This window comes from Rousettus aegyptiacus, unplaced genomic scaffold (genome assembly GCF_014176215.1).
Source record: "Rousettus aegyptiacus isolate mRouAeg1 unplaced genomic scaffold, mRouAeg1.p scaffold_m13_p_15, whole genome shotgun sequence".
Lineage (NCBI taxonomy): Eukaryota > Metazoa > Chordata > Mammalia > Chiroptera > Pteropodidae > Rousettus > Rousettus aegyptiacus.
In genome coordinates this window covers 58,144,148-58,166,012 of record NW_023416290.1, presented here as the reverse complement: position 1 = coordinate 58,166,012, position 21,865 = coordinate 58,144,148, and the positions used below count along the sequence as shown (strand labels likewise).

Sequence of the window (21,865 nt, the reverse complement as noted above, 5' to 3'; positions counted from 1 at the left end):
TGGTGCCTGCGCCGGGCCGGGCGCGCGAGGCGGAGGAGCGCGGGCGCCGCGGGGAGCCGGGCCGCAGGCGGCGGGTGCGCGCGGCCCCCGCTTCCCCGCGCGGCGGAGGCGCGCGTCGCCGTGGCCGCGTCTGCGGCCCTGCCTCCCGGCCCGGTCGCTGGCGCTGCCCGGAGGCCGCGGCCGGGCAGCTGTTGCGCCGAGAGCCCGCGGCCGCGGAGTTCCATAACCATAGCAACCGCATCAGCACCGCGGCGGCGGCGGCGAGGGCAGCGGCCGCTCGCTCCTCCTCCCGCAGCCGCGCCGCCCGCGGGCCCCGCGCGAGACCCCGCTCGCAGGTGCCCGGACTCCGCGCTGCGCCCGCCGCCGCGCCGAGAGCCGGCGGCTGCAGAAGGTGACGCGAGGAGAGCGAGGGACCCGCGCGCGGCGGCCTGAGGAGGTGGCGGAGGGGCGCCCTGCAGCGGGAGACAGGTAGGCGACAGCCATCCGGGGTCGGCGGCTGCAAAACTCTGTCCTCTGTGGCAGTGACGTTTCTGGAAGCGTGGTTGCTTGTTGGATGGCTTTTCTATTACTTAACAGGGACTCCACCGTGAAAGGTGACCGGTCTCCCCCTCGCTCCCCCAGGCTCTCTGTCCTCTAGTCCAGCGGCACATCTGGGCGGGTCTTGAGAGGGCAAGAGGGGAAATCCGGTGTGACAGGCGCGGAGACGCTGGGTTAACGCGGGGGGTCCCCGTGCGAGTCCCACTTGGAGGCTGAGGGAGCTCGCCCAGACCCGGGCACGCAGGTCCTCGAGCCCTTGAACCAGGGCCAGGTTCCTGGGAAGACCGCGTTGGGCAGAAGGGGACAGTAGTAGTCCTTATCCGAGATCAGGGCTGACCCGGAGACCCGTTCTTTCTGGGGACAGTGTGTGTGTGTGTGTGTGTGTGTGTGTGTGTGTGTGTGTGTGTTGGCGGAGGGTGGGGGGGGGCGCACTGCAGCTCAGCTATGACATGGAAGTCAGCCTCAAAGCCGGCCGCCAGAGGGGCGGTTCAGACAGGGAAGGGGGAACTATTGCCATTTTGGGACCCAGGGCCGTTTCTGGACTTTACATCAGGTTACTGCCTGTGGCGGTTGGGGGTGGGGTGGGCATAGAAATAACGCTATGAATGAGCAGTCCAGTGCCTCCCCCCTTCTCACCTGATTTCTAGCCATTCCCCCACCCCACTGTTACCAACAGAACAAGATGACCCTGAGCATAACAACACCCTTTGTCCCCTGGGCCACCCGCCCCCAGGACTCCAGCCATCAGCAAACTGTCCCACTCAGACAGCTAGAGAATCCGCTTCACTGCTCTGTTTGAACGGGGGGGCGCGTTCCCTTCCCTCGGGTTCTGCTGCTCTTGATCTTAAGGGGAGTGTGAGCACGGGCAGGCTCTCAAGTGTCCACACGAAGTGGTGGACTCTTAACCTCGTTTGCAGGCCAGAGATCGGGGCAGAGGGTTGGGCTCGGTTCCAGACCCAGCTCGGCTTGGCCGGGGCCCCAGAGCGAGGGAGATTACGGTCAGGTGAAGAATTTGGAGCTCAGGACTCTCGCACGTAGGGAGGCGGGTCTCTGGGTGACTTCCAGGACAGGCAGCCATTGACTTTGGTCACGCTCTCTCTTTGTACCCTGGCCTCGGGGGTACAGTGACGAGTCCCAGTTAAAAGGCTGTGTTCTCTAATTGGGCTATTAATTTATGCTGTAGTTATGTTGCCTGAGGGGATGTGATTTGACCGGCATTTCCTCTGGGATTCATGTCATTACGAGGATAATATCGTTGTGTTCCAGGCAGATGGTAAGGTGTGTAGAGAAAGGCCGAGATCTGGGAGTCAGAAAACATGGGTTGGAGTTCTGAGCTCACCGTGTACCTGCTGTGTGGCCTTGGGTGGCTCCACCTGGCTGAGACGCCTGCCTTTCCCTCACCTGTAGCATGGGGAGGTGAACAGTGCTTGCAGCTTACCAGGCTCCTGTGACGGTGATGGATGGAGAAGGGCTTTTCAAAACCTAACATACGTGCGCATGAAAGGGATGATCATTCTTTTCTAAAGAAACTCCTTCCCCAGCTCAGCACATCCTTAGCAGACATCGGCTATGACAAGGGAGAAGTATCGGTCAGTGACTCACAGTTGAAATGCCATTATCTGGTCCGAGATACACTCAGGGACATGTAGAGAGGTCCTTATCAGGGGAAAGCCAGCAAGTCGCCATCTTTGCTTACAGATGTTGAAGGTCAAGGGCTTTGCCATCCTGTGAAGTCACCACAGGCCTGGGCTAAGCATTTAATAGTGTAAACAGGATTTATGCAATTAAACGAGTGGGGATTCGTTTAAATTTAGGTTGGATGGATATGGTGGGCACGCTGTGAGCTCCTTGGGGGCCAGAGTCACCTTCATCCAACCCTGCTCTCTAATGCCACGTGTGTAACACGTGTCTGCCTGGCTGGATGGGACACTTGCAGCTCAACGCAACTGCCAAGGGGACCGTGCTTGCCGGAAGGAGCCGGCACCGTCTTACTGCGTGCCATCCCGCTCGGTCACGGCCCTGCTTTTGCTCACGCCGCTCTCTGCCCACAACGACCACTTCTCGCGTCCCTCTTTTCTTCACAAACCAGCTGACTTGCCCCTTCCCGTGGGAGTCCCCCTGGCCTGTCTCCCCTCTGCTCCCACAGCGCCCCGGACCCGCTCTGTGACAGCCTGGGTGGTGTCCTGTGGGCATTGCCTGCACTCATGCATGAACCGCCCCCCACCCCCCAGGGCCGGGTCCCTGCCCTGTGCCACCTCGGCTGTGGCCCAGCCTCGGGCTTAGCGACCGCCATGCCGAGTGGTTGTCGCATGAGCTCTACCTCGACATGACCACCTGCGCCGGGCTCGCGTGCTCAGGGGCTGTCGCAGCTGCCTCCCCCCGTCTCGGTCCGTGCGGCGAGCCCTAAGGAGGCTCACTGGGGTGCTGTGCATTCTCAGGGCTGACCTACTGAAGCAGAGCGAAGGAGATACATATTTTGCCTTAAAATGCTCACTTTTTTTTTTCAAGTGGGTGCTTTAGAATAACTGTAATCTGTGTTGAATGGCCTTCGCCTAACATTTGCTGAAAACATCTGATGGAATATTTTAAACTGAAAATATATTTCTGTCCCTTCAGTTTTTTTCCTTGATTTCAGCTCCAAGGTACTGGGAAGGGACACAGATTGGATCAGGAGAATCCCGGTCCTAAGGGGGCCTGGAACTAAGGTGCATGATTTCTGCGTGCCTCAGTTTCTTCGTTCATAAACTGTGGATGATAATGCCATCTCCCAGAGAGGCCTAGTGCTTGGAGTGAATGTACAGCTGGGCAGCGAAAGCCATTCACAGACTGTAAAACGCTCTGCCCAATACATTATTTATTTCTCTTGTTATTATTATTTTTTGCCTTGAAAATGAGCAAAGTCTCTGTCTAATGACACCACATCAGACAAGATGGGCTGTGAGCCCTGGCTCCCCCACTTCCAAGCTCCGCGTGAGCTTCAGTAAATCATTTTGCCCCCCTCAGCCATTTGCCTTATCTGCAGACTGTGACAGTGACAGCTACCTCTCAAGACAGGTTAGGAAGGATGCACATTAAGTGTCACGCCTGGCACTTAACACGTAATATCTGAAATTTCCAAATGACACATGTTAATTGCCAATGATAGACGGTTCCAGAATGTTTTGAAATGTCCCAAATGGAGAGATTGAGAGACTGTGGCGGTGGCAGACCCCCTTGCTGAGAGCCCTTCTTGTGGGAGAGCAGAGTAAGCTGGAGATTTCCATCTGGAACTCACTCGCGCCCTGAGGCTGACGGCTCACAGGTCCAATGACCTGGCTTCCTCGCCTTTCTGGGCCTCAGTTTCATCTGTGAGTGGCCTGGGTGGCTTTGGTGGCCCTGGGCAGCCTGTTCTTCAGTGCTTTCGTGCACTAATCAATATTCTCCTCACCAAGGTTCCACCTGTGGCCCTCAGGCTGTTCTTTTGCTCAGAACTCATCACCTGCCCAGACTTTCCATCTTCAGGCACTCACTACCCACCTGCATATTTCTCTCCTGTTAGAATTGCCCCCAGTCTAGAAGGCCAGAGTGCCCAAGACGATCCCGGGACTTTAGGAAGCTGTCGAATACCCCATGACACCTGTCCTGGTCCCAGCCTGGTCCTTACCTAAGCCCAGGTAAGCTGTCCCACTGCCCTGTCCATCCTGGAAGATCTCCTTCACTCAAGTGACAAGCAGCTGGATGGACGCAGCCCGCAGTTACGTGAGAGAGCTGGAGGGCGTTCGGGGGCGTCTCTAACATCCTCTGAGCTTCGCAGGCTCGGTGCTCACGGGGCCGACGACCGCCCGTCGGTCATCCCCGGGGGCCTGCACGCCGGTCTCGGGTGGTTGCCGACGGGGATTTCAGCATCGCAGAGGAGATCGGCCCCGTGGGCCAGGGCTCTTCCCCATGGCTCGCCACCCCTGGTGTCACGGAGTGGCACTGTGGTGTGCCCGGGACAGGAAATCCGAGTCAGCAGGCTGCCATGAGTCACTCAGCATGCCAGACCCCGACGGTCGGCTGCGAAAGGCCCGTTCCCGTTGTCACAAACGGCGGCAGGATGCTATTTCTTAAGCCCGAGTAATGTCCCGTTACCGGTGTACGCCGGTGTTTTTACGCATTCATCCGTCGAAGGACGTTTAGCTTGTTCCCCTGCCCTGGGTACAGAGACGCAGGCCGCAGGTGTCTCTTCAAGTTCCTTGTTTCGGTTCCTTTTCACGATGCCGATTGTTTCCTTTGCTGTGCGGAAAATGTTTAGTTGGACGAAGTGTCACTGGTTTATGGTTTGCTTTTGTAGCCTGTGCTTACGGTGTCATATCCAAAAAAAAAAAAAAAAAAAATTATCGCTGAGACCAGTGTCGAGGGGCTTTTCCCGTTTTCTTCTAGGCGTTTTTCCGTTTCAGATCTTATGTTTAAGCCTTTAATCCATTTTGAGCCGACTTTTGCATGGGACGAGAGATGAGGGTTCCGTTTGAGCCCTTTGCGCGGGGGCATCCAGTCTTCCCAGCACCTCTCACTGGAGAAACTGGCTTTTCCTTGCATGATCTCGGTCTCCTCATCGGAGGCCCGTCGACCACGGAGGCGCGAGTTTATTTCCGGGCCCTCGCTTCCGTCCCGCCGTTCTGTGTGTCCAGTTTTCACGCCACGCCGTGTCGCTGTAGCTTTGCGTCATAACGTGGCATCAGGAAACGTGACGCCTCCAGCTTCGTCCACCAGCAGAAGGAAGGGGTTTAAACTGGGGGTGTGCCGAACGCAGGCTTGCGTTTTGGAATCGGGCCGCAGCGCGGAGAACAGAAGGCATTGGAGGGAAGTAAGATGAGGGGTGGGGGCATTCGGCGGAAGACCACCGAGCCAGGGGAAGGCGGCGGGGCGCAGACCGGAGCGCGAACTTGGGAAATATTACAGCAGGGGAGCGCTGGGCAGCACCGCCTGACTCAGCACGCGGCGTCTGACACGGAGCAGTATCGGCGGTGACTCTCAGCTCCCTGGCGTGATCTCACGGATTGGCCTCGTTGCTGTTCACCGGCCCGGGGGCCCAGGGAGAAAGAACGGATTTTGAGGGGGAAATGCTGAGTTCGGCTTTGATAAATAGATTTTTAGGTCCACGTACATCTTAGGGAATTAGAGATACCGATCAAGCCCAGAAGAGGGTTTTTGGCTAAAGATATAGACTGAGGAGGCCAGCGGCACATGGATGCTGATGGAGAACCTGGGGTAGACGTTGCCGCCGAAAGGAAGTGTGTAGAACGAAGAAATCCAGGTTCTTTGGACTCGCGAGGCGTGTATCGCCGCCCACGGAGAAGAGTAACCGGAAAGCACACGCTCCGTGGCTTCCTCTTGCCTCGGGGTCTCCCGCCGTGTCTCTGCTCCCAATGAGTTTCTGCACCGGGGCACGTTGGCCCCTGATGGCTCCATGGCTCGCCCCCCCCCCCCTCATGCTAGCCTCCTCCTTGTGGGGGTCTCCCTGACCCCCCTACTCAAGTGGCCCCTTCTGGTCTCCAGCCACAGAGCCTGCTTCGTTTTTCTCCAGAGCATGCGTCGCTAGGTCACTGTTTGAAATGCGGCAGAAGCGCTTGTCTGCTGTTGTCTTTTTTTTTCTTTCTTTTTTTTTTGACCGTCTTCCCTGCAAGATGTAAGCTCCACCGTGCCAAGACTGTGCCCTGTTTATAGCTGCACCAAACACTTAGGACAGTTCCTGGCACCCAGTGAGCATGCAAACGGTATTTCTCAAAGCACTTATGGACCCATTAATACCAGGATCCTTCAATAATGGAATCACACTATTTCAAATAAAGGAAAAACCACCACATCCCTGCGTAAGTACCATTTAGGCCTCCTGGTCAGGAGGCAGGATCCCAGATGAGGGACACACTGAAGCCAGCCCCCAGCCGCTGCCACGCCTCCTTCCCGGATCCGTCTGACAGTCCTGTCTCCTGAGCCAACCCTGACAAATGTCCTTCGGTTAAACAAAAGGGAAATCCTCCCCCTCCCCCAGGACGAGGCTGAGGACAGCATGAAGGAGGCAGTGGGTGACCTCGGCCCCGGCCCAGGGAGAACAGAGCTGGCGTTGGGTTATCCCCTGGGAAACAGCTCTGCCCGAGACCGCGCGGAGGAGGCCCACGTGCAGCCCCCACCGTCCCGCTCCATCCCGAGATGGAAGCCGCGCGTTTCGGGGCAGGCGTCCCAGACCCCCAGCGTTTCAAGGATCGCTTTGACCATCTGATGCAATCTACATTCATTCTTTCCAGAAAACGCTGTTGGGGCTATGGATCTGCCGAGGTCCTCTGGTGGACCCTGGCTGAGGACACTCCCTGTCCCAGGAGAGGGGCGGGGTGGCCCCCGAGCCTGCAGACGCCCTGGGCGCCAGCTCCACGGGGCGGAGGCTCTGCTGGCGAGTCCCGAGGTTGCAGGCATCCAGGCTCACACGAGGCGACAGTCCTGTCAAGGACAGCACCGTGGAGAGCGAGATGCCATTCGGGGTGGACAGGCGTGGCTCACATCCCAGTTCTGACTGCGGTGACCAACTTGTCTCTTTTTTCTTGGGACCGTTCCAGTTGGACAACGGAAAGTCTTGCGTCCAAGGAACTTCCCCTCAATCCCAGGTCAGTTGGTCACCCTAGTTCTGACGTTTGTTATCCGGGTTACCTTGGGGACATCCTCGGCCACAGTGGAGTCATCCTACCTGTTCCCTGTCCTGAGCCCTGGGATAGAGGCCCACGTCATACCCCTGAGGTGTAGACTGTGGTGGGCTTCTGTACAGGGGTCGAGGGCCGGTTCTCGGCTAGAATCTCAGAGGGTGTGAGGGCGGCGGAAGGAGACAGAAGGTGGGCGAGGATGTGTCTCAGCCTGGTCACGGGGCGGCTGGGGGCGCGGCTCAGCCTGGTCGCGTGGCGGCTGGGGGCACGTGTGGCCCCACCGTGCTGTCTACCCTGCGGCCAGGTCCTCGCCGTGGATCCGACTCTGGGAGCCGCACCCACCCGGGTACTTTGGCGCAGAGCGGAAGTCCCGGTTCCCGGATCTGGGTGTTTCTCGCCACCCCACGAGCCGTGTGGATTTGCCGTCGTCGTGGGGTCTTCCGAGTGGAGCCGAGGCCCCTGTGACACCTGGGCCCGCACCTTCTCAGCCGGCCGCCTCGCCTGCCTGTGAAGTCGCCCATCCCTGTCGTCCTTGGATTTCTTGGGAACCTCAGGCCGACGAGATCGCTCGCACTCGGCCAGCCCTTCTTTGTGACTCCCCTCCCGGCTCCACGTGGCGCCCGTACCTCGTGGTCCTTGTCGTGATAACCTGGTTGTGATCTGAGCCTCTCTCTCTCTGTCTCTGATGGCCTGGGTTTCCTTAACTCTCAAATGGTGATAATCGGCAACCCACGAGGAACCTTTAATGAAAATCCAATGAAAAAAATCAAGTTTTAAAAGTCTGTCTTAGTCCTTGGCTCACGGCAGGGGGTTAATAAGCATTCCTTCTGATGAAAGACTACTCTGCATGCTTGAATGTCGACTAAGAGGGTGGCGACATTGACATTCCAGCACGAGGACTGAGGAGCTCGGGCGAGGCTCCCTCTGAGGGGCTGACCAAGGGGCAGTCACAGGCAGAACTTTGGGGTCTGGAATGACGCCGCCTTGGAGGTGCTGACGCCTGAGGAGCGTTTGGGGTACCAGGCCCTGAGAGTGCTCAGCAGTACGTCACGTGCGGAAAGGTCACAGTGAGTCATCAAGGAGAATCCACATTCCAGTCTGTAAACTCTGCCGAAACAAGGCCGGGTAGCGTAATTCCTAAAATAAGTTACATCGGAAATTGCTAAAATTAAATGTAGAAGTGTTGGGTGTTTTAAAGATTTGGTATCGGTTTTCTGGGAGATTAATTTCTGGGTGCGTCGTCATGGCCGAGGTGGTGTTGCAGGGAAGAGAGTGGACTACAGAATCGGTGGTTTTTGTGAAATCCTGTTGATTTTAAACGAGAATAGAAAACTCACCGAAGGATAAAGTGCCTGTTTTTAGTTTGTTTAAAGAAAGTCTTTAAAGATAAGATTATCCCTGGAATCTTCTGCCCGAGGTAGAATATCGAGCTGGGTGTTTTAAAAATATGCCAGCTTGTGTTGGCCATTCGAGACAATGAAATGAATATTAATATGTTTGTTTGTTTGTTTCTGAATAGAATGAGATTTCCTTGATTTTTTTTCCTTTTTTTTTTCCCTCTTCAAAAGCATGTGGATCCTGGAGATGAAGCGAGATCATAAGTCCTCGTTATGTGACAGGTTAGGGTTGAATGGTTTAGTCGTGCAGACGACAGGGGAAAGCAAGCTCTTTTTAAGCACCTACTGTGTGCTAGTGACCGCGACAAGCCCTCTCTCCGGTGGAACTTTGTTTCTTCTCCCCTTGGGCATCCTCACTGGCCCTATTGAAAGCCGAGGGGACCGAGGCACAGAGTGGGGAAATAGTTCGCTCACAGTCCCACAGCCGGCAGCAGAGAAAGCCTAAAGCTGACCCCAAATTGGTCTGATCCAGAGCGTGTTTCTGCCCAGCCACCCTGCTGGTGTCATTCGTGAGGGCATCTAAAATTCAGCGATAGATATCAAAACAAAACAAAAAAATCCCCCCCCCCAAAAAAACCAAAACTCAAAAACTCCAGTCAAAATGTGTGCCTTTTAGCCACACAGCTGTGTGGATTTGGGAAAGTGATTGAGCTTGTGCTTGGCTTGGAATAGGAAGGGGGTGCGGGGGGCACCCCGCGGATGGTCCTTAATGTCAGGTCCGCTTCCAGCATCTCCGGATTCTGAAATGTGCATGAGAGACCGCAAGCATGTTCACGTGGAGAGACTTTATGAATTAGGGGCCTGTTGGGGTTAGGGAGGGAGGGAGGGAGGGAGGAAAATCCAGGGCGATCTGTGTCCTTCCTACTTGTTCAGGGAAGTAAATAATCAAAATTTTAGACATTTACCTTTGCACTTCATACTTTATTGCAGGAAACTGCGAACTATAGGAAAATGCAACTTATTGGGTCATTGGAAGGATGGGTGGGTGGGTGGGTTGGGTAGAGGTGGCAGGTCTAACCTTTAAACATGCCGAATGCGTGACCTAGAACGATGATCAATTATCCGGCAGTGAGGATTTTAATGCAGAAGTGGGGAGACGTTTGCTAACTCTTCGCTGAGAGCCCTTTAGTTTGTGGGGGACTGAAAAGCCTGGAAGGGTTTAGTTTTGGGGAGTGGGTTACCTGGATCAGGGTTTTTCTTCAGAACCGATTCCTGGGCTCTGTGGTGATTGAGCCCACATGACTAGCGGGGAGATTTTTTGTTTTGTTTTTATTTTTAATAGGGTTATTTTTAAGCACTTTTACGTTCATAGCAAAAATTGAGCACAAAGTACAGAGAGGTTTCTCATCCCGCACCACAGTGGTACATCTGCCACCCCTGACAGGCCTACGTGGACACGTCATTGTCCCTGGAAGTCTGTAGTTGACGTCGGGGTTCCTGCTCGGTGTTGCACGTTCTGCGGGTTTGGGCAAGTGTGCAGCGACATGTCCCCCCGTTATAGGTTCACACGGAGTATCTCCACCGCCCTAAAACACCTCTGCGCCCCACTGTTCATCCCCGCCCCCCACCCCTGGATCCGTGGCTTTGCCTTTCCCGGAATGTCTGCAGCTGGAGTGAGTCTGCAGCCGGAGGCGCACAGGGCGCGGGCTGCTCAGGTGGGCTCCCTTCAGCTACAAACGAGCACCTGCGTCTTCCCCGTCCACCTCATCACGCGAACTCCGGCTACTGCTCAGCGCACGGCGACAGGGAGCCAGTGGAGCAGACCAGACCCTTCCTAGATTTCGCTTGATCACGCTGCCGGCGCGGGTCTCCTGCCGAGCGCCCGGAAGCGCGTTTCACAGCGGCTTAAACGCCCGGGTTTCGCCCTCCGTTCCCACGGGGCGACGTTCCCGTGTCGGTGGACGAGCGGCGCCTCTGTCCGCTCGTGGTCCTAAGCCAGACGCAGGGGCCGTCCTTCCCATGCGCCTCTCCCTCCGCCCACTGTCCGGCCACCTCTGCCCTCCTCGCCTTCCTCCAGCCTCATCTTCCCCACTGGGACCCGGCGAGACCGTCACCCCGGCTCAGGCGCAGTGACAGCCTCCTGACTGACCTCCCCAGGACACGAGCCGCGCCCCCCTCCAGAAGTTCTCAACATGCAGCTGTGGTCCTGCACATCCCCCCTCTTCCTGGGGATCCTCGCTGGGCCTTCGGGTGCCACCGAGGTCGAGGACCTGTGCTCCGGCGTGGCTCGCGTTGGTGACCGCTGCCCCCCTCTGCCCCCCGCTCTCCCTGGCTCTTTAGTGTCCCGAAGCGGGGGTTTCCGGAGGGAGAAGCGTGCACCCCGGGAAGGCTAGAGAGAGTTCATTGGAGCACAGACCGGCACTTTTATTTATACCGTTTTTATGATTTTTAAAGTAAGAAATGGGGCTTTTTATTACCTAATATTCTGCAGATTGTAGTAGCCCCACCTGTCTACCTGTCGGGTAGTCACGTGCAGCATGACAGGCGTCCAGACAGGGGTCGAGCCTTCACAAGGCAGGCCAGAGTGGTGTCCTCGTCCTTTCCTTCGCGGGGTCCAGTTAGTGGACATTTTGGGTTATGATAGCTAGTTTTAATAAAACAGCCCTCACAAAATGAACAAGTGAGTTTTAAACATGTCTGCAAAGAAGCCACAGATTGAAGACAATGCTGGTAATTAAAACATGAATGAAAATTGAGTAGGAGCTTTTTCCAGCCACTCCGTGAGTCGAGAAGCAAAGCTGATCTAATTAAATAATATCGTGATAAATTTTTAAAAACATTGTTAGGAAGGCCATTTGAAGTAGAGGCTCACGCCTACCCCCTCCGAACACACGGAGACTGTCGTTATTTAGCGTGTGGATACAAAATGCACGTGGGCCACGCCGGCAGCATGTGTGTGCGTGCGTGTGCGTGCGTGTGTGTGCGGCTTCGTCTCCTGCCTGGCTGTGTTCCGGAACGTTCAGAAAACAGCGGCGTAGGCCGTGTGGCTCCTCCTGTCTTCGGGCTCCGCCTGGGCGGCAGCCGGCACCTCCCCGTGTCCGTCTCGCAGATTGCAGCTCACGTGTCACCCCCGTCACCCTCGGGCGCCGTAAACGTCTCGTCTGAGTCCGCGGTGGTCTCGTCGCCTTCGTGAGCCCCTTGCCCCACGGGGATGAGAACAGGTCGGCTTTTGCTGACCCCTCACCGGCCTGCCGGACGGGCGTCGGATTAATAACCAGCGAGCGAATGGCTCGCTCTGTGCGCGCAGTGAGTGTCATATTTTCCGGGTGATGCTGTCACCTGTAGCCCAAGCCGGGCGCTCCGCGTCAGAGACTGTGTCACCCAAGGCTGACGGGGGCCGGTGGGTACCGCCTGCACCCCTCCTCCCTCAGCAGCTTCGCCGTGAAGCGGCGGAGGCGTTCCGGGTGCTCACGCCGAGCCCACGTGTGTCACGCTGGGCCGCCGCACCTCCAGGCGTGACGTCCCGTGGCTCACGGAGGCGCCTCCGACGCTCGCACTTACAGGGCGGGCGTTCTTGGGCTCTGTGTCCCCCCCCCCCGGCGTCACGGTCCGTCCGCGGTCCAGTCGCGGTGGGGGCCTGACTGCCTTCTCGTGTCCCCGACCCCCCCTTTCCCGCCTGCCCCCCTTGTCCCTAAGGCGTGCAGCCGCTCGTGTGCGTGAAAAACACAAGTTCCCTTTCCAGGGTCTGCGGTCGGCGCCCAGGTTGAATATTAAATTGGCGGCCACCTGAGCCACCTGGGTCCGTTCAGAGATAGCGTCTGGCTTCTAGCTGTCCTGTAGAGAATTCCCAGGTCCCCTTCAACCCTCACTTGTTCCGTTTCGTAATTCCAGCAACGTGGCTACTTTCGGTTTTTATTTGCTCTCCCCGACATCGGGCAACTATTCCACTTTTTTATTCAATTATTGTCTTATAATATATATTATTTTAAGTTTCGGAGTGTAAGAGAAGGCTTTCTTGTTAGCTCTGGCTGAGTCAAAAGCACATCGTTGTAACACGTGCGGAAGAAATGAGGTCCCTCGTGTTAAGTGGGCAAAGCTAATATTGCGTATAAATTTCCATGCCTTATTCCGAAAGGAAGAGGAGAGGAGAAGAAAGGAAGTAATTGGGGTGGGATCGTAATGACGGAGGTGGGAGAATTTTGTTGAATATTTCATGTTAGTAAAATGTGCTGCCTTTTGTCCACGGATAATGAGTCATGAAAAGCTAACAGCCGATGATGAGTCAGAAGGCACAATCAAGTATTCCTCCCGTTTCATCTCCCTGACACGCGTAAATAAAACAGTGTTAGAGGAATGGAAATTTTCCATTAGCCGGTGAAGGAAAGCAGAAAGGGCTTTTCGGATAGGGACTGCCTCAGAGTTTTGACACCTGCCAGTTCCGCGTACCCCATGGCAATGTCGTTTAACGAGAGTTTTACGACGAGAAGTTTCAGTCACCCGGAGAAGCTGGAGGAAGAGGTGTGATGTACGCACACATTTCCCGTCTGTAGGTTTCACAACTGGTACCACTTGGGAAGATTTACTTGATCCGCGTATGAGCGTACGCGTATTTTCCTAGGTCATTCGAAAGCAAGTTGCGGAGGGTGAGACACTGGGACCCCCAAACCTCGGCAACCCAAACGCTTCGGCTCGGAAGAGAAGCTCTTCAATGCAGCTCCAGGGGCAGCATCGCACTGCAGAAAGTCAGGGGTGCCCCGCACGCCGTTCAGTGAGCGGTCCCCGGTGGTTCAGGGGAGTTGCTGATAGCCGTGATTTTAAAAAACAGAATCCAAAGTGTGTACGTTTCCTTAAAAACATTTAATAGGCTTAATATTTTAGAGCGGTTTCAGATTCACAGCAAAATCTAGAGAAGGTGCAGAGATTTCCCATGTACCTCCTGTCTCCCCGCCCCCGACCCCAGGATTAGCCTCCCCGGTAACGTCCCCCACCAGACTGGCCCACCGGTGACGGTGGACGAGCCTGCGAGGACACGCCGTCGTCACCCCGGGTCCACAGCTGACATTTGCTCCCTCTGGGCGTCGCACGTCCCGCGGGTTTGGACACGTGTTAACGACGTGCGTCCACACGGCAGGATCACGGAGCGCTTCCGCCGCCCTAAGACTCCTCTGCACCCCGCCGGTCCCCCTCTCCCGCCAGTCCCTGGCAACCGCCCGCCTTTTCCCTGTCCCCACAGTTCTGCCCACGGCAGGATGTCACATTGGGCAGCGTCACACGGTCGGAATCGCACTGCACGTGGCATTTTGAAGTCGCTTCTTTCTCCTCGGGTCTGCGTTTTAAGGTCCCTCCGCGTCGTTTTGCGGTTTGGTAGCGCATTTCTTTTTAGCACTGGACTGCCCATCGGACGCACCAAAGTCGACCCGTCCGCCCACCGAAGGACGTCTTGGTGGCTTCAAGGCAGGAACAAGTGACGCCGCCGTAAACATCTGCGTGGGGGGTTTCGTGTGACCACACGTCTTAACTCCTTTGGCCAAACACGGCGCGTGCGGTACGGCTGTGTCTGGTTGTGCAAGGAGCCGCCGACCGTCTCCCACGGTGGCTGCGCCGTTCCGCGTCCCCCGCAGAGGACGGGGGGTCCCGGGGAGGGGGTCCCGGGGCTCCACGTCCTCGCCGGCGTCTGCTGCTGCCCGCGTCCTGGATTTCGGCCGTTCCGATCAGCGCGCCGTGCCGTCCTGCTGATCTGCTGTGCATTTCCCCGACGACGGGTGACGTGGTTTCGTAGGCTTGTTTCCCATCCGTACGTTCTCCTCGGCGACATCTCTGTTAGGGTCGTTGGCCCGTTTTTAAATTGCGTTGTTTGCTTCCTTATCGTTGAGTTTTAAGAACTTTTTTATTGGTATATTTTGGATAACAGTCCTTTATCGGATACGTCTTTTGAAAATATTTTATCCTGGTCTGTGTGGCTCGTCTTTTCATTTTCTTCACAGTGGCTTTTTTTATGGCAGAAATTTTTAATTTTAATGAAGCCTCGCTAATCAGTTCTTTCTTTCGTGGATTGTGCCATTGCGTTGTATCTAAAAAGTCATCACCGAGCCTAAGGTCATCTGGATTTCGTCCTATGTTCTAAGAATTTTTTAGTTTTGTGTATTAGATCTAGGCCTGTGATCCATTTTGAGTTGATTTTTTCCAACTTATTCGGAATGAGTGACCAATATATTGTATATATTTAAATGTACAGCACATACTATTCTTCTAATAACTGAGAGTCCCCTTTGCCGACCTACATCTTCCTGTTTCTCCTTTCCCCGGCACTGTGCCTAGGTTTTTTTTGTTTACTGTTTTTTGTTTGTTTGCTTTGTTTTGTTTTTGTTTTTGTTTTTGGACACATATTGTCTCGTTCCAACACCATTTGTTGAAAAGGTTAACTTTTCTCCATTTTATTGCCTCTGCTTTTTGTCAAAAATCGGTGGCGTCTGCTTAGGTCGGTTTATTTCGGGCTCTGTGTTCTGGTCCGCTGATCCGATGGTCTGCGTTCTCACCAATCCCTACCGCACTGTCTTCGGCTTTGTAGTGAACCTCAGAACCGGGCGGTGTCTTTCTGCGGCTTCGCTCGTCGTACGGGCCGCTCTGTCTTTTGCGCGTATCTGGACAACGTTTAGGATCAGCTTTCGCTATCCATAAAATGATTCGCTCGGATTTTGACTGGGGCGGCATTGAATCTGGCGATCAAGTTGGGAAGACCTGACATCGTGGCAGTATCGAGTCTCCCCCCCGTGAACGTGACATGTCTCTCCACTAAGTTAGTTCTTCCCTGCCTTCTCTCATCAGAGTTTCGTGGTTTTCCTCATGTAGGTCTTACACGTATGTTGTGAGATTTATACGTAAGTATTTCATTTTGGGGGGGTGCTGTCGTTTTATGGAGAGTGAGCGAACCGCCTGGTAGGCAGAGATGAATGGCCGGGTGGAAGTCAAAATTCGAAATAAGAAAAGTGGTTTCAGGGGAGCAGAGCAAACGTCGGGGCCCCGTAGGACGTGTAGACGTGTGCTAGACACAGCCCGCCCGGCCGTGTTGGTTAAAGAGCAAGGACTTAGGTCGGAGAATGGCGCCTCTCAGCAGACGCTGGCCGGCTCTGCCGCACGGTTCGCGCCCGCGTGTCGCGCGGCTGCGTGACGCGGTCCGGCCTGGCCCCTCGCATCTCTCATCCCAGCCCTCCACGCGGGGCACGGACTGTGTGAGAACGTGGACCGCGTGGCCCGTAAAACCCCCCGCGTGCTGGAGTGCTCGGGTGGTCGTCTCATACTGTCGCTTACCTTGGCTCCCTGTCCCCTGCGTTTTAGGGGCACTGAGTCTGGTCTAAGGCGGTCCTTCCTGTCTAATACAACGTTCTGCACACGTTGTCCGCTATGGAGACCGTAAGCCGCGTGCGGTTATCACGCCCTTGGAAGCGGCCGGCACAGCTCAGGACTGGGGCTTTCTCTTTTATCTAGTGAACTTAAACTCTAGTCGTCACACGGGTCCGTGGCTCGGCTGTTGGACAGCGTGGATGGAGGGGCTGGAGTATGTTCTGGAGGAGCAGTGCAGCAAGGTCGCCTGTGGGATGCTTTAAATCCGCTTTGCATCTTTCCAGGTTTTCTTTCTAATCATGCTGAGGAGGACACTGGGGTTACACGGATCGGCCCCCACCCAGGGTGCGGAACATGTGCCGAATCCGCGGGTTTACAGCACGGGCCACGCGGCGTCTTCCGAGCAGCATTTGGGGAAGAAAAGGGTGACGTAGACCCGTGATGCCCGGAGACCGCATTGGGGTCTGCCTTTGGGGTGAGGAGGCGAGCCGTTGGGGGGCAGGCGGGAAGAACGCTTTCGTCGCCATCATTCGTTCTGGGATCTGCTTCCGTCCCCCCGCCCCCCACATTGTCACACCTGCTCACTGCATCCTCCCCGTGTGATAATGCACACCTGACGACATGACTGCCTGACCCTGAGTCGTCAAAGCCAGGGGCGTGTGGACTCGCCACCCATCGTGTTAAGGAGAGAAAGAGAGTCTAAGGACGGGGGTTGAGGCGGAAATGACGCGCTCACCTCCGGAGCTGGACGTGCGTCGAGCAGTATGTCGCGGCCCTGCACGCGCTCAGCGGGGAGCTTTAAAGACGGGCGCTTCCGGGGGAGCCGCTCCCCGGCGTGGGCAGGGCCAGACCCACCGGCATGACCCTCTATCCCATAAGACGCAGTAGCATTGTTCTTTTCTCGGTTTCTTAATTCAGTTGTGCGCTCATCAATTTCTCGAGCCGACATTAGTGGCCTCATCCAGCCGGCGTCCTGGCCGCCCCCCGCCCACTCCGTGACTCACGCGAGCCTAGACCGACCCCCCCTTCCCGTCCGGTCAGGCTCCCTTAGTCGGCGTTTGGGTGTTCCCGTGCCCAGGTCCTTCCTGACCGCTTCTTCGGGCTCGCTTCCCGCTCAGCCTGCCACCGACCCGCTTCTCCTGACCGAGATTCCGGCCCGCTCTCTCTAACTGGGTCACAGTGCCGCTGTCGCGCTCGTCCCGAGCTGTCTTAGCTTCGGTGCATCCAGGGCGGGGGCCACGCGGCCTCCTCCGTGGGCCGCGCGGCAGGCGAGGAGCGAGGCCGGACTCGGGTGGCGGCGAGAGGCCGGCCGTTTGCAGGGCTGGGCTCCCGGAGCCCGCGTGGGTGACGTGTGGCTCCGTCCGTCACGTGCGGGTCGGGCAGCAGCACAGGGCCGGGCAGACAGAGAGCGGATGCTGCGTTTGCTGGACATTAGCACGGACCCCGGAGCCTGGACGAGGAACGCGGACAGGCGGCCGGACGGAGGGCAAGGGGCCTCGGTGAAGAGAACGGAGCATCCGGGCCCGGGAGGCCCGGACTTCCCTGCCCCTCGCCTCGTGGTCATGTGACACAGGCGCTGGCCTAGCGTAGCCCCCTTCACCCCGTCTGTGAATCGGGGTACAACGGCCCCTCGCGGGAAGCTGAGAACCCCGCGGGGGGACACGTCTGAGGGCAGGGCCAGCGCGGAGCCGGCACGCCCCCCCACGTCCACCGGGCAGGGGCCCTGCGGGGGAGGGGCAGCGACATGGGCGGGGAGGGACCCGGCTCCGTGGCCCGGTGGTCCTGCCTCCCCGGCCGGGCTGCCCGCCCTGTGCCCGGGCTTCGCGTGGGCGCCGGGGGTGCCCGCCGCGGCGGCGAGCCCTCTCCTGCCCCGGCTTCCAACTTGACAGTTCGCCTCCTGGATCCGCAGCCTCTAATTTTCTTAATTGCATAATTGCCCTCGAGCCTGTGATTCCGGCTTGTTGCTGTTTTCCTCATTAATTGTTCTTTAAACAATGAGTACAGCCCGTAGGTTTTCCCGGCTCCCGAAGGTGAAGCATCGCCTCGCGGCCAGGGAAGTCCCACATGCCAAGGTACAGAAGGGGTCGGTCCCGGTCGCTCTAACGGCCGGGGTCCGGGGCCCGGGACGGGGCGTGGCCCAGCCGAGGCGCCTCGTGCCCAGTCGCAGGACTCGGACGTTTCCCTCGGTGCCAGTTTTCCCGGCGTTCTGGGCGGCAGCCCCGCGGACCTCCGTGGGCACGGTGGCCGATGGTGCGGTGGCCGAATCTCCTGCAACCCGTCCATGCCGGCTTTTCCGTCCTTGGGATTGCACTGCGGCCGTATGGGTCTTGCTACTTGGATAACTTCCCAGACTCTTGAAAAGGCACCAACTCCCCGTTTCAGATGAAGTCGAACAAAAAAATCCCCATATGGAACACGGGCAGAAAGAGAGCTGCTTGGCTTGACTCGAGGGTTGGGGGTCCGGGACCTCGCCCGCCCTGGCTGTCACACTGCCCCCCGTCCCCTGGGCCTCGGGAAGATGGTTCCCAGACCACAGCGCTGTGGGGTTTTCCTGACTCACTGCAAACACGTGCTCAGCAGTGGAGCGGCCGCCCTCGCAGGCGGCTTGGCCTGGGTCCGATCACGGGACCCTAAGCATCACGGGACCCTGAGTATCACGGGACCCCGAGCCCCGCCCTCCCGGGCCTCTGGAGGAACTGGGATGCGATCTGCTCTGCTAAATAGGAAAGCATTCTGTGAAGGTGCAAAGCCAAAAATAAATGCGAGAGCCATGGAACAGAGTGTCCCGTCCCCAGCAGCCTTCGGTGCATGAAGTAGAAATCGGTGGAAAAGAAAAGAAAATAACTGATGTATGAAATATACACATTTTTCTTTGTTTCCGGAAGCATTTTCGTTGGGCGGGTTTATTGTGGCTGTCACGAGTAGTTTCAGTGTTGGTAGCAGTAGTAGCAGCGGTAGCATCTGTCAGGCCAGCTCGGGTCATCGGCTCCGCTGGCCGTGAAGCCGACATTGCCTCGGACAGTGCGGACAGGTGCCCTTCTCGCCCGGGCACGGGGGCGGCTTCGGAGCCTGCCGGCGTCCATGGCGGAAGTCGCCGGAGCCCTGTCAGGTCTGTCCGCCTTTGATCCCTCGGTGGCTAGTTCTGCGGAATCCCTGTCATTCTTCAGGCGGGCTCTTTGGGGGGTGGAGGGAGCTGTGTGGGCGGCGTTGTCTTTGCCTGGGCTGCTCTCTGTGAGGAATTTGCACACCCGTGCTCCGTGTGGCCACAGCACACGCTGGCAATTTTGCAAGTGAGAAACCCCGCGACTCCCTCTTCCTCTGCCTAAGTTAGCCACACGCCGGCAGGAAACCCATCACGTGGTACTCTCTGTGAGCTCCGTGCACCTCCTGAAAACAGCAGAGACTCCGGCGAGCTCCCCAGTCAGGGGTCAGCAAGCATTTTCTGTAAAGGGCTGAAGAGCTAGGACACAGTTTAGGTTTTTCAGGCCTTACGGTGTCCGTCACAGGCCCTCGACTCTGCTCTCCTGGCGAAGAAGAAGATCGAGGCTCAGAGAAGTCGCTCGCCAGCGCAGGCAGCTGGTCAGTTGTGGGGCCGGCATGTGGATGGGTGTGTCTGATTCAGAGTCTGCACACACATACCCCCTCCTTGGCCTCCTCGAGAATGCCAGCACCACTCAGTCCTCACGGTTATTCACACTGTGCATTATAGGTCGGAGTGGGCGCTTAGAGACTGGGCACCCCTGGCACCAATACTCCCTGCACATCCATCCGTCCATCCGTCCCCCACCCATCCATCCATCCATCATCCATCCATCACCCATCCGTCCATCCATCCACCACCTGTTCATCCATCACCCATCCATCCATCCATCCATCCGTCCTTCCATCCATCCATCCAACCATCCACCCATCCATCCATCACCCATCCATCCATCCATCCATCCATCCATCCCCCACCCATCCATCCATCCATCATCCATCCATCACCCATCCGTCCATCCATCCATCCATCATCCATCCATCATCCATCCATCCATCATCCATCTGTCCATCCATCCCTCCATCCATCCATCCATCATCCATCCGTCCATCCATCATCCATCCATCATCCATCCGTCCATCCATCCATCCGTCCATCCGTCCATCCATTCATCATCTATCCATCCATTATCTGTCCATCCATCCATCATCCATCCGTCCATCCGTCCGTCCATCCATCCATCCATCATCCATCCGTCCGTCCATCCATCCATCCGTCCTTCCATCCATCCATCCATCCATCCATCACCCATCCATCCATCACCCATTTGTCCATCCATCCATCCATCCTTCCGTCCTTCCATCCATCCCCACCCATCGCTCCGTCCACGCACTTACCCGCCCACCCGCCTCTGCATCCATGCACGAGGAGCGTAATGCCAGGCAGGAAGAAGCAGAGTCACGATTTAGAAGTGGCTCATCCACTGGACTCACATGTTTCCGTCTTCTTGAGTTGCCTCATCCATGAAATGGGGATTATTACAGCGATGATAATAACCTACTTTTAGGTTTGTTGTGGGGAGTTAATGAGGTGATACATTTCAAGTTCTTAGACTTGAAGCTCTGACAATTTGTAATTATTATTATGTCATAATTATGTATTATTGTTATTTCAGCTATGTTATGCTTAATTTCACATAATTGGCTAGAACTTACTAAAAGATGCTATCAGACCAACTACTTGGAATTTATAGAGTAGGAGACCCTGGTTACTTTGGACGTTGGTGACTTTGAAACCTGTGACAGGTGTGAGGACCACGTCCCCTCTGCAGACTTCTTTTCTCTGATCGATGGTCCGAGAATTTGTCCAGCAAACAGGGTGGGACCAGCATAACTCCCCAGGGGCATATTTGATCTCCAGGGCACTTGAAAGGACTGTGTATCAACAGCATGATATTTGTTGGATTCAAAGCAATCTTACTTCTACGTTAAAATAAGACTCCCCAAGGACTCCCTCTTCCCGAGGTCACGTGATTGATTACTTCTAGTTGCCACATTTATTCCCTGAGAGGATCCGACACATCATTCAAGGAAGCCGAGCCTCGCTTCCCTCATTTATAACTCAGCACTCATCTGGCGTCTTAAGGTTTTAAGCGAGCTCATTCATTTCCTCAACCCGCGCATCGAATGTCGTCCACGCGCCGAGCCCTGGGCTGAGGGCCAGTGCCGCGAAGGTGAGGGGCCGTGAGCAGGGCGTGTGTTCGCGTGGAGTCTGCAGCCTCGTGGGGAGCAGGCTATACGTGGGACAAGTGGCGGAGCCCCTGGCACGCAGTAGGTCCACAGCGACGAGTCGTTTCCATCCCTCCTGACCCGAGTTCTGTGGCGCTTTCTGTCTGTGAAAGCACAGCCGCCTTCTCCGATGAATTCGACTCAATCTACGGCCATAAGGATTTTTTTGTTGTTGTTGATGTTAAGTGCCGAGCAAAATCGGGAGGAAGCGCGCAGAGTCAGACCCTAGTACCCGCCGCGGCGCTGCCCCTGTGCGCAGTAACATCCGGACAGTTTTGTAGTATGTTGACTTCAGAGTCTCCCCTGTTTAACGAGGCGGCTCAGACAGACAAACTCCCTGGTCCCTCCAGGGACCAGATGCTGGAACCTGACGGCCATGTCATAACCCCTGTCAGCAGCACTAAACTGTAAATCCCTCAAAAGCCATCGCTTAAGTGCAGTTATTTTCCATTTGATGAATGAAGGGAAAAAATGGGCCGCCGAGACATTGCCGTGTTCCAGTGATGCACCTGAGCTCTAACTGAGCCCCTTTCTCGGCCCGGAGGACTGGCCCTTGGAGAGGACCTTGGCCGGTGCGATGGCTTAAACGCTCGGGCAGCTGGCCGTAGAGACGTTCGCAAAGTTATATTTTTCCTTTTTAAGAGCGGTGGGTGTAAAAGGAGCTCGTGTAATTTAAAAGGAGCCTGAGTGAATTGTTCCGCTACCCGTCCAGCTAACTCGGCCCCCACCGCA

The 21,865-nt window shown here is 56.4% G+C and overlaps 1 protein-coding gene across 1 annotated transcript in view; it reads left to right on the top strand.

Annotated features, from left to right (window-relative positions):
- Nucleotides 1-369: 369 nt before the first annotated feature.
- Nucleotides 370-21,865, top strand: part of FAM135B (family with sequence similarity 135 member B) — an 85,076-nt gene continuing 63,580 nt past the window's right edge. Inside the window, exon 1 of the mRNA XM_016164292.2 lies at nucleotides 370-468. The gene's annotated coding sequence lies outside the window, so the exon portion shown is untranslated. The remainder of the gene's footprint in view (nucleotides 469-21,865) is intronic.